The sequence below is a fragment of the Phyllobates terribilis genome, unplaced genomic scaffold, assembly GCF_046119375.1.
Source record: "Phyllobates terribilis strain yellow unplaced genomic scaffold, ASM4611937v1 Scaffold_1__5_contigs__length_1240528914, whole genome shotgun sequence".
Taxonomy (NCBI): domain Eukaryota; kingdom Metazoa; phylum Chordata; class Amphibia; order Anura; family Dendrobatidae; genus Phyllobates; species Phyllobates terribilis.
Window position 1 is genome coordinate 634,436,117 of NW_027362761.1, and position 12,457 is coordinate 634,448,573.

Below are 12,457 nucleotides of genomic sequence, written 5' to 3' on the forward strand. Positions count from 1 at the left end.
AATAAATCATAGGATAAAACCACATAAATACAATTTAATAAAGCATAGGATAAAACAACATAAATACAATTTAATAAAGCATGGGTTAAAACAACATAAATACAATTTAATAAAGCATAGGATAAAACAACATAAATGCAATTTAATAAATCATAGGATAAAACCACATAAATACAATTTAATAAAGCATAGGATAAAACAACATAAATACAATTTAATAAAGCATAGGATAAAACAAGATAGATGCAATTTAATAAAGCATAGGATAAAACAACATAAATACAATTTAATAAAGCTTTCGATAAAACTACATAAATACAATTTAATAAAGCATAGGATAAAACAACATAAATCCCATTTAATAAAGCATAGCATAAAACAACATAAACACAATTTAATAAAGCATAGGATAAAACAACATAAACACAATTTAATAAAGCATAGGATAAAACAACATAAATGCAGTTTAATAAAGCATACAATAAAACAACATAAATACAATTTAATAAAGCATAGGATAAACCAACATAAATACAATTTAATAAAGCATAGGATAAAACAACATAAATACAATTTAATAAAGCATAGGATAAAACAACATAAAAACAATTTAATAAAGCATAGGTTAAAACAAAATAAATACAATTTAATAAAGCATAGGATAAAACAACATAAATACAATTTAATGAAGCATGGGTTAAAACAACATAAATACAATTTAATAAAGCATAGGATAAAACAACATAAATACAATTTAATAAAGCATAGGATAAAACAACATAAAAACAATTTAATAAAGCATAGGTTAAAACAAAATAAATACAATTTAATAAAGCATAGGATAAAACAACATAAATACAATTTAATGAAGCATAGGATAAAACAACATAAATACAATTTAATAAAGCATAGGATAAAACAACAAAAATACAATTTAATAAAGCATAGGTAAAACAACATAAATGCAGTTTAATAAAGCATACGATAAAACAACATAAATACAATTTAATAAAACATAGAATAAAACAACATAAATACAATTTAATAAAGCATAGGATAATACAACATAAACACAATTTAATAAAGCATAGGATAAAACAACATAAATACAATTTAATAAAGCACACGATAAAACAACATAAATACAATTTAATAAAGCATAGGACAAAACAACATAAATACAATTTAATAAAGCATAGGATAAAACAACATAAATACAATTTAATAAAGCATGGGTTAAAACAACATAAATACAATTTAATAACGCATAGGATAAAACAACATAAATACTATTTAATAAATCATAGGATAAAACCACATAAATACAATTTAATAAAGCATAGGATAAAACAACATAAATACAATTTAATAAAGAATAGGATAAAACCACATAAATACAATTTAATAAAGCATAGGATAAAACAACATAAATACAATTTAATAAAGCATAGGATAAAACAAGATAGATGCAATTTAATAAAGCATAGGATAATACAACATAAATGCAGTTTAATAAAGCATACGATAAAACAACATAAATACAATTTAATAAAACATTGGATAAAACAACATAAATACAATTTAATAAAGCATAGGATAATACAACATAAACACAATTTAATAAAGCATGGGTTAAAACAACATAAATACAATTTAATAAAGCATAGGATAAAACAACATAAATGCAATTTAATAAATCATAGGATAAAACCACATAAATACAATTTAATAAAGCATAGGATAAAACAACATAAATACAATGTAATAAAGCATAGGATAAAACCACATAAATACAATTTAATAAAGCATAGGATAAAACAACATAAATACAATTTAATAAAGCATAGGATAAAACAACATAAATACAATTTAATAAAGCATAGGTTAAAACAACATAAATACAATTTAATAAAGTATAGGATAAAACAACATAAATACAATTTAATAAAGCATAGGTTAAAACAACATAAATACAATTTAATAAAGCATAGGATAAAACAACATAAATACAATTTAATAAAGCATAGGTTAAAACAACATAAATACAATTTAATAAAGCATAGGTTAAAACAACATAAATATAATTTAATAAAGGATAGGTTAAAACAACATAAATACAATTTAATAAAGCATAGGATAAAACAACATAAATACAATTTAATAAAGCATAGGATAAAACAACATAAATACAGTTTAATAAAGCATAGGTTAAAACAACATAAATACAATTTAATAAAGCATGGGTTAAAACAACATAAATACAATTTAATAACGCATAGGATAAAACAACATAAATACTATTTAATAAATCATAGGATAAAACCACATAAATACAATTTAATAAAGCATAGGATAAAACAACATAAATACAATTTAATAAAGAATAGGATAAAACCACATAAATACAATTTAATAAAGCATAGGATAAAACAACATAAATACAATTTAATAAAGCATAGGATAAAACAAGATAGATGCAATTTAATAAAGCATAGGATAATACAACATAAATGCAGTTTAATAAAGCATACGATAAAACAACATAAATACAATTTAATAAAACATTGGATAAAACAACATAAATACAATTTAATAAAGCATAGGATAATACAACATAAACACAATTTAATAAAGCATAGGATAAAACAACATAAATACAATTTAATAAAGCATAGGATAAAACAACATAAATACAATTTAATAAAGCATAGGACAAAACAACATAAATACAATTTAATAAAGCATAGGATAAAACAACATAAATACAATTTAATAAAGCATGGGTTAAAACAACATAAATACAATTTAATAAAGCATAGGATAAAACAACATAAATGCAATTTAATAAATCATAGGATAAAACCACATAAATACAATTTAATAAATCATAGGATAAAACCACATAAATACAATTTAATAAAGCATAGGATAAAACAACATAAATACAATGTAATAAAGCATAGGATAAAACCACATAAATACAATTTAATAAAGCATAGGATAAAACAACATAAATACAATTTAATAAAGCATAGGATAAAACAACATAAATACAATTTAATAAAGCATAGGTTAAAACAACATAAATACAATTTAATAAAGTATAGGATAAAACAACATAAATACAATTTAATAAAGCATAGGTTAAAACAACATAAATACAATTTAATAAAGCATAGGATAAAACAACATAAATACAATTTAATAAAGCATAGGTTAAAACAACATAAATACAATTTAATAAAGCATAGGTTAAAACAACATAAATATAATTTAATAAAGGATAGGTTAAAACAACATAAATACAATTTAATAAAGCATAGGATAAAACAACATAAATACAATTTAATAAAGCATAGGATAAAACAACATAAATACAGTTTAATAAAGCATAGGTTAAAACAACATAAATACAATTTAATAAAGCATAGGATAAAACAACATGAATACCATTTAATAAAGCATAGGATAAAACAACATAAATACAATTTAATAAAGCATAGGTTAAAACAACATAAATACAATTTAATAAAGCATAGGATAAAACAACATAAATACAATTTAATAAAGCAAAGGATAAAAGAACATAAATACAATTTAATGAAGCATAGGATAAAACAACATAAATACAATTTAATAAAGCATAGGTTAAAACAACATAAATACAATTTAATAAAGCATAGGTTAAAACAACATAAATACAATTTAATAAAGGATAGGTTAAAACAACATAAATACAATTTAATAAAGCATAGGATAAAACAACATAAATACAATTTAATAAAGCATAGGATAAAACAACATAAATACAGTTTAATAAAGCATAGGTCAAAACAACATAAATACAATTTAATAAAGCATAGGATAAAACAACATAAATACCATTTAATAAAGCATAGGATAAAACACATAAATACCATTTAATAAAGCATAGGATAAAACAACATAAATACAATTTTATAAAGCATAGGTTAAAACAACATAAATACAATTTAATAAAGCATAGGATAAAACAACATAAATACAATTTAATAAAGCATAGGATAAAAGAACATAAATACAATTTAATGAAGCATAGGATAAAACAACATAAATACAATTTAATGAAGCATGGGTTAAAACAACATAAATACAATTTAATAAAGCATAGGACAAAACAACATAAATACAATTTAATAAAGCATAGGATAAAACAACATAAATACAATTTAATAAAGCATGGGTTAAAACAACATAAATACAATTTAATAACGCATAGGATAAAACAACATAAATACTATTTAATAAATCATAGGATAAAACCACATAAATACAATTTAATAAAGCATAGGATAAAACAACATAAATACAATTTAATAAAGCATAGGATAAAACCACATAAATACAATTTAATAAAGCATAGGATAAAACAACATAAATACAATTTAATAAAGCATAGGATAAAACAAGATAGATGCAATTTAATAAAGCATAGGATAATACAACATAAATGCAGTTTAATAAAGCATACGATAAAACAACATAAATACAATTTAATAAAACATTGGATAAAACAACATAAATACAATTTAATAAAGCATAGGATAATACAACATAAACACAATTTAATAAAGCATAGGATAAAACAACATAAATACAATTTAATAAAGCATAGGATAAAACAACATAAATACAATTTAATAAAGCATAGGACAAAACAACATAAATACAATTTAATAAAGCATAGGATAAAACAACATAAATACAATTTAATAAAGCATGGGTTAAAACAACATAAATACAATTTAATAAAGCATAGGATAAAACAACATAAATGCAATTTAATAAATCATAGGATAAAACCACATAAATACAATTTAATAAAGCATAGGATAAAACAACATAAATACAATTTAATAAAGCATAGGATAAAACCACATAAATACAATTTAATAAAGCATAGGATAAAACAACATAAATACAATTTAATAAAGCATAGGATAAAACAACATAAATACAATTTAATAAAGTATAGGATAAAACAACATAAATACAATTTAATAAAGCATAGGTTAAAACAACATAAATACAATTTAATAAAGCATAGGATAAAACAACATAAATACAATTTAATAAAGCATAGGTTAAAACAACATAAATACAATTTAACAAAGCATAGGTTAAAACAACATAAATACAATTTAATAAAGGATAGGTTAAAACAACATAAATACAATTTAATAAAGCATAGGATAAAACAACATAAATACAATTTAATAAAGCATAGGATAAAACAACATAAATACAGTTTAATAAAGCATAGGTTAAAACAACATAAATACAATTTAATAAAGCATAGGATAAAACAACATAATACCATTTAATAAAGCATAGGATAAAACAACATAAATACAATTTAATAAAGCATAGGTTAAAACAACATAAATACAATTTAATAAAGCATAGGATAAAACAACATAAATACAATTTAATAAAGCATAGGTTAAAACAACATAAATACAATTTAATAAAGCATAGGTTAAAACAACATAAATACAATTTAATAAAGGATAGGTTAAAACAACATAAATACAATTTAATAAAGCATAGGATAAAACAACATAAATACAATTTAATAAAGCATAGGATAAAACAACATAAATACAATTTAATAAAGAATAGGATAAAAGAACATAAATACAATTTAATAAAGCATAGGATAAAACAACATAAATACAATTTAATAAAGCATGGGTTAAAACAACATAAATACAATTTAATAAAGCATAGGATAAAACAACATAAATGCAATTTAATAAATCATAGGATAAAACCACATAAATACAATTTAATAAAGCATAGGATAAAACAACATAAATACAATTTAATAAAGCATAGGATAAAACCACATAAATACAATTTAATAAAGCATAGGATAAAACAACATAAATACAATTTAATAAAGCATAGGATAAAACAAGATAGATGCAATTTAATAAGGCATAGGATAAAACAACATAAATACAATTTAATAAAGCTTTCGATAAAACTACATAAATACAATTTAATAAAGCATAGGATAAAACAACATAAATCCCATTTAATAAAGCATAGCATAAAACAACATAAACACAATTTAATAAAGCATAGGATAAAACAACATAAATACAATTTAATAAAGCATAGGATAAAACAACATAAATACAATTTAATAAAGCATAGGATAAAACAACATAAACACAATTTAAGAAAGCATAGGATAAAACAACATAAATACAATTTAATAAAGCATAGGATAAAACAACATAAATGCAGTTTAATAAAGCATACAATAAAACAACATAAATACAATTTAATAAAGCATAGGATAAACCAACATAAATACAATTTAATAAAGCATAGGATAAAACAACATAAATACAATTTAATAAAGCATAGGATAAAACAACATAAAAACAATTTAATAAAGCATAGGTTAAAACAAAATAAATACAATTTAATAAAGCATAGGATAAAACAACATAAATACAATTTAATGAAGCATGGGTTAAAACAACATAAATACAATTTAATAAAGCATAGGATAAAACAACATAAATACAATTTAATAAAGCATAGGATAAAACAACATAAAAACAATTTAATAAAGCATAGGTTAAAACAAAATAAATACAATTTAATAAAGCATAGGATAAAACAACATAAATACAATTTAATGAAGCATAGGATAAAACAACAAAAATACAATTTAATAAAGCATAGGTAAAACAACATAAATGCAGTTTAATAAAGCATACGATAAAACAACATAAATACAATTTAATAAAACATAGAATAAAACAACATAAATACAATTTAATAAAGCATAGGATAATACAACATAAATACAATTTAATAAAGCATAGGATAAAACAACATAAATACCATTTAATAAAGCATAGGATAAAACAACATAAATACAATTTAATAAAGCATAGGTTAAAACAACATAAATACAATTTAATAAAGCATAGGATAAAACAACATAAATACAATTTAATAAAGCAAAGGATAAAAGAACATAAATACAATTTAATGAAGCATAGGATAAAACAACATAAATACAATTTAATAAAGCATAGGTTAAAACAACATAAATACAATTTAATAAAGCATAGGTTAAAACAACATAAATACAATTTAATAAAGGATAGGTTAAAACAACATAAATACAATTTAATAAAGCATAGGATAAAACAACATAAATACAATTTAATAAAGCATAGGATAAAACAACATAAATACAGTTTAATAAAGCATAGGTTAAAACAACATAAATACAATTTAATAAAGCATAGGATAAAACAACATAAATACCATTTAATAAAGCATAGGATAAAACAACATAAATACAATTTAATAAAGCATAGGTTAAAACAACATAAATACAATTTAATAAAGCATAGGATAAAACAACATAAATACAATTTAATAAAGCATAGGATAAAAGAACATAAATACAATTTAATGAAGCATAGGATAAAACAACATAAATACAATTTAATGAAGCATGGGTTAAAACAACATAAATACAATTTAATAAAGCATAGGACAAAACAACATAAATACAATTTAATAAAGCATAGGATAAAACAACATAAATACAATTTAATAAAGCATGGGTTAAAACAACATAAATACAATTTAATAACGCATAGGATAAAACAACATAAATACTATTTAATAAATCATAGGATAAAACCACATAAATACAATTTAATAAAGCATAGGATAAAACAACATAAATACAATTTAATAAAGCATAGGATAAAACCACATAAATACAATTTAATAAAGCATAGGATAAAACAACATAAATACAATTTAATAAAGCATAGGATAAAACAAGATAGATGCAATTTAATAAAGCATAGGATAATACAACATAAATGCAGTTTAATAAAGCATACGATAAAACAACATAAATACAATTTAATAAAACATTGGATAAAACAACATAAATACAATTTAATAAAGCATAGGATAATACAACATAAACACAATTTAATAAAGCATAGGATAAAACAACATAAATACAATTTAATAAAGCATAGGATAAAACAACATAAATACAATTTAATAAAGCATAGGACAAAACAACATAAATACAATTTAATAAAGCATAGGATAAAACAACATAAATACAATTTAATAAAGCATGGGTTAAAACAACATAAATACAATTTAATAAAGCATAGGATAAAACAACATAAATGCAATTTAATAAATCATAGGATAAAACCACATAAATACAATTTAATAAAGCATAGGATAAAACAACATAAATACAATTTAATAAAGCATAGGATAAAACCACATAAATACAATTTAATAAAGCATAGGATAAAACAACATAAATACAATTTAATAAAGCATAGGATAAAACAACATAAATACAATTTAATAAAGCATAGGTTAAAACAACATAAATACAATTTAATAAAGTATAGGATAAAACAACATAAATACAATTTAATAAAGCATAGGTTAAAACAACATAAATACAATTTAATAAAGCATAGGATAAAACAACATAAATACAATTTAATAAAGCATAGGTTAAAACAACATAAATACAATTTAATAAAGCATAGGTTAAAACAACATAAATATAATTTAATAAAGGATAGGTTAAAACAACATAAATACAATTTAATAAAGCATAGGATAAAACAACATAAATACAATTTAATAAAGCATAGGATAAAACAACATAAATACAGTTTAATAAAGCATAGGTTAAAACAACATAAATACAATTTAATAAAGCATGGGTTAAAACAACATAAATACAATTTAATAACGCATAGGATAAAACAACATAAATACTATTTAATAAATCATAGGATAAAACCACATAAATACAATTTAATAAAGCATAGGATAAAACAACATAAATACAATTTAATAAAGAATAGGATAAAACCACATAAATACAATTTAATAAAGCATAGGATAAAACAACATAAATACAATTTAATAAAGCATAGGATAAAACAAGATAGATGCAATTTAATAAAGCATAGGATAATACAACATAAATGCAGTTTAATAAAGCATACGATAAAACAACATAAATACAATTTAATAAAACATTGGATAAAACAACATAAATACAATTTAATAAAGCATAGGATAATACAACATAAACACAATTTAATAAAGCATAGGATAAAACAACATAAATACAATTTAATAAAGCATAGGATAAAACAACATAAATACAATTTAATAAAGCATAGGACAAAACAACATAAATACAATTTAATAAAGCATAGGATAAAACAACATAAATACAATTTAATAAAGCATGGGTTAAAACAACATAAATACAATTTAATAAAGCATAGGATAAAACAACATAAATGCAATTTAATAAATCATAGGATAAAACCACATAAATACAATTTAATAAAGCATAGGATAAAACAACATAAATACAATGTAATAAAGCATAGGATAAAACCACATAAATACAATTGAATAAAGCATAGGATAAAACAACATAAATACAATTTAATAAAGCATAGGATAAAACAACATAAATACAATTTAATAAAGCATAGGTTAAAACAACATAAATACAATTTAATAAAGTATAGGATAAAACAACATAAATACAATTTAATAAAGCATAGGTTAAAACAACATAAATACAATTTAATAAAGCATAGGATAAAACAACATAAATACAATTTAATAAAGCATAGGTTAAAACAACATAAATACAATTTAATAAAGCATAGGTTAAAACAACATAAATATAATTTAATAAAGGATAGGTTAAAACAACATAAATACAATTTAATAAAGCATAGGATAAAACAACATAAATACAATTTAATAAAGCATAGGATAAAACAACATAAATACAGTTTAATAAAGCATAGGTTAAAACAACATAAATACAATTTAATAAAGCATAGGATAAAACAACATGAATACCATTTAATAAAGCATAGGATAAAACAACATAAATACAATTTAATAAAGCATAGGTTAAAACAACATAAATACAATTTAATAAAGCATAGGATAAAACAACATAAATACAATTTAATAAAGCAAAGGATAAAAGAACATAAATACAATTTAATGAAGCATAGGATAAAACAACATAAATACAATTTAATAAAGCATAGGTTAAAACAACATAAATACAATTTAATAAAGCATAGGTTAAAACAACATAAATACAATTTAATAAAGGATAGGTTAAAACAACATAAATACAATTTAATAAAGCATAGGATAAAACAACATAAATACAATTTAATAAAGCATAGGATAAAACAACATAAATACAGTTTAATAAAGCATAGGTCAAAACAACATAAATACAATTTAATAAAGCATAGGATAAAACAACATAAATACCATTTAATAAAGCATAGGATAAAACAACATAAATACAATTTTATAAAGCATAGGTTAAAACAACATAAATACAATTTAATAAAGCATAGGATAAAACAACATAAATACAATTTAATAAAGCATAGGATAAAAGAACATAAATACAATTTAATGAAGCATAGGATAAAACAACATAAATACAATTTAATGAAGCATGGGTTAAAACAACATAAATACAATTTAATAAAGCATAGGACAAAACAACATAAATACAATTTAATAAAGCATAGGATAAAACAACATAAATACAATTTAATAAAGCATGGGTTAAAACAACATAAATACAATTTAATAACGCATAGGATAAAACAACATAAATACTATTTAATAAATCATAGGATAAAACCACATAAATACAATTTAATAAAGCATAGGATAAAACAACATAAATACAATTTAATAAAGCATAGGATAAAACCACATAAATACAATTTAATAAAGCATAGGATAAAACAACATAAATACAATTTAATAAAGCATAGGATAAAACAAGATAGATGCAATTTAATAAAGCATAGGATAATACAACATAAATGCAGTTTAATAAAGCATACGATAAAACAACATAAATACAATTTAATAAAACATTGGATAAAACAACATAAATACAATTTAATAAAGCATAGGATAATACAACATAAACACAATTTAATAAAGCATAGGATAAAACAACATAAATACAATTTAATAAAGCATAGGATAAAACAACATAAATACAATTTAATAAAGCATAGGACAAAACAACATAAATACAATTTAATAAAGCATAGGATAAAACAACATAAATACAATTTAATAAAGCATGGGTTAAAACAACATAAATACAATTTAATAAAGCATAGGATAAAACAACATAAATGCAATTTAATAAATCATAGGATAAAACCACATAAATACAATTTAATAAAGCATAGGATAAAACAACATAAATACAATTTAATAAAGCATAGGATAAAACCACATAAATACAATTTAATAAAGCATAGGATAAAACAACATAAATACAATTTAATAAAGCATAGGATAAAACAACATAAATACAATTTAATAAACCATAGGTTAAAACAACATAAATACAATTTAATAAAGTATAGGATAAAACAACATAAATACAATTTAATAAAGCATAGGTTAAAACAACATAAATACAATTTAATAAAGCATAGGATAAAACAACATAAATACAATTTAATAAAGCATAGGTTAAAACAACATAAATACAATTTAATAAAGCATAGGTTAAAACAACATAAATACAATTTAATAAAGGATAGGTTAAAACAACATAAATACAATTTAATAAAGCATAGGATAAAACAACATAAATACAATTTAATAAAGCATAGGATAAAACAACATAAATACAGTTTAATAAAGCATAGGTTAAAACAACATAAATACAATTTAATAAAGCATAGGATAAAACAACATAATACCATTTAATAAAGCATAGGATAAAACAACATAAATACAATTTAATAAAGCATAGGTTAAAACAACATAAATACAATTTAATAAAGCATAGGATAAAACAACATAAATACAATTTAATAAAGCATAGGTTAAAACAACATAAATACAATTTAATAAAGCATAGGTTAAAACAACATAAATACAATTTAATAAAGGATAGGTTAAAACAACATAAATACAATTTAATAAAGCATAGGATAAAACAACATAAATACAATTTAATAAAGCATAGGATAAAACAACATAAATACAATTTAATAAAGCATAGGATAAAAGAACATAAATACAATTTAATAAAGCATAGGATAAAACAACATAAATACAATTTAATAAAGCATGGGTTAAAACAACATAAATACAATTTAATAAAGCATAGGATAAAACAACATAAATGCAATTTAATAAATCATAGGATAAAACCACATAAATACAATTTAATAAAGCATAGGATAAAACAACATAAATACAATTTAATAAAGCATAGGATAAAACCACATAAATACAATTTAATAAAGCATAGGATAAAACAACATAAATACAATTTAATAAA